The sequence below is a fragment of the Rutidosis leptorrhynchoides genome, chromosome 1 (genome assembly GCF_046630445.1).
Source record: "Rutidosis leptorrhynchoides isolate AG116_Rl617_1_P2 chromosome 1, CSIRO_AGI_Rlap_v1, whole genome shotgun sequence".
Taxonomy (NCBI): Eukaryota; Viridiplantae; Streptophyta; class Magnoliopsida; order Asterales; family Asteraceae; genus Rutidosis; species Rutidosis leptorrhynchoides.
This window is the reverse complement of record NC_092333.1, coordinates 598,098,261-598,100,233: the sequence shown is the minus strand read 5'-3', so window position 1 is coordinate 598,100,233 and position 1,973 is coordinate 598,098,261.

Genomic DNA, 1,973 nt, shown 5'->3' with positions numbered 1-1,973 from the left:
GTCAATCCAAATGGTATAACCATAAACTCGTAATGATCGTAACGCATCCTAAAAGCAGTCTTCGGAATATCATCCTCTTTCACCCGCATTTGGTGATATCCAGAACGTAAATCGATCTTCGAATAAACCGACGAGCCTTGTAGTTGATCAAATAAGTCGTCGATTCTCGGTAATGGGTAACGGTTCTTGATGGTAAGTTTGTTCAACTCTCGGTAGTCGATACACAACCTGAATGTACCATCTTTCTTCTTGAAAAACAGAATAGGAGCTCCCCATGGTGATGTACTTGGTCGAATGAAACCACGCTCTTAAAGTTCCTGTAACTGACTTTGTAATTCTTTCATTTCGCTGGGTGCGAGTCTGTATGGAGCACGAGCTATTGGTGCAGCTCCTGGTATAAGGTCTATTTGAAATTCAATGGATTGATGTGGGGGTAATCCCGGTAATTCTTTCAGAAATACATCGAAAAATTCTTTTGCGACGGGAACATCACTGATGTTCTTTTCTTCAGGTTTAACTTTCTCGATGTGTTCTAGAATGATGTAACAACCTTTTCTTATTAGTTTTTGCGCCTTCAAACTACTAATAAGATTTAACTTCGCGTTGTTCTTTTCTCCGTACACCATTAAAGGTTTTCCTTTTTTACGCATAATGCGAATCGCATTTTTGTAATAAACGACCTCTGCTCTTACCTTCTTCAACCAGTCCATGCCAATTATTACATCAAAACTCCCTAACTCGACTGGTATTAAATCAATCTTAAATATTTCATCACCCAGTTTAATTTCTCTATCCCGACATATATTATCTGCTGAAATTAATTTACCATTTGCTAATTCGAGTAAAAATTTATTATCCAAAGGCGTCAATGGGTAACTTAATTTAGCACAAAATTCTCTACTCATATAGCTTCTATCCGCACCCGAATCAAATAAAACATAAGCAGATTTATCGTCAATAAGAAACGTACCCGTAACAAGCTCCGGGTTATCCTGTGCTTCTGCAGCATTAATATTAAAAACTCATCCACGACCCTGCCCATTAGTATTCCCCTGATTCAGGCAATTTTTAATAATGTGGCCTGGTTTTCCACATTTATAACAAACTGCGTTGGTATTACTTGCTCCGACACTATTCGTTCTGGCATTACTTGTTCCGACACTATTTGTTCCTTTAGTTCTGTTAAACTTTGGTCCGTAGACCTCACACTTTGTCACGCTATGACCATTTCTTTTACACCTATTGCAAAATGTCGTGCAAAACCCTTGATGATTTTCTTCACACCTATGACATGGCTGTTTTTGGTTTTTGTTGCCGTTGTTGTTATTGAGGTTGTTGTTGGGATTTTTATTGTTGTTGAAACGGTTGTTGTAGTTGTTGTTGTTTTTGTTGTTGTTGTTGGGGTGTTTGTTGTAGTTATTGTTAGGATTGCGGTTATTGTTGCGATTATTGTTGCGGTTGTTGGGATAGTTGTTGCGATAGTGGTTGTAATTGTTATTGTTGTTGTACTGGTGACTCTTGTCATCGTTTTCCTCCCACTTCCTCTTGAGTTGTTTCGTGTTGGCTTCTTCAGCCGCCTGCTCTTTAATTCTTCCCTCAATCTGATTTATGAGTTTATGAGCCATTCAACTTGCCTTTTGTATGGAAGCGGGCTCGTGTGAACTCACATCTTCTTAAATCCTTACTGGTAACCCTTTTACAAACGCGTCGATCTTCTCTTCTTCATTTTCAAATGCTCCTGGACACAATAGGCACAACTCTGTGAATCATCGTTCATATGTGGTAATGTCGAACCCTTGTGTTCGTAACTCTCTAAGGTCTACCTTGAGCTTATTGACTTCGTTTCTAGGACGGTACTGCTCGTTCATCAATTGCTTGAATGCCGACCATGGTAGTGCGTAAGCAGCATTTTGTCCTACCTGTTCAAGACAGGTGTTCCACCACGTTAACGCAGTACCTGTGAAGGTATGCGT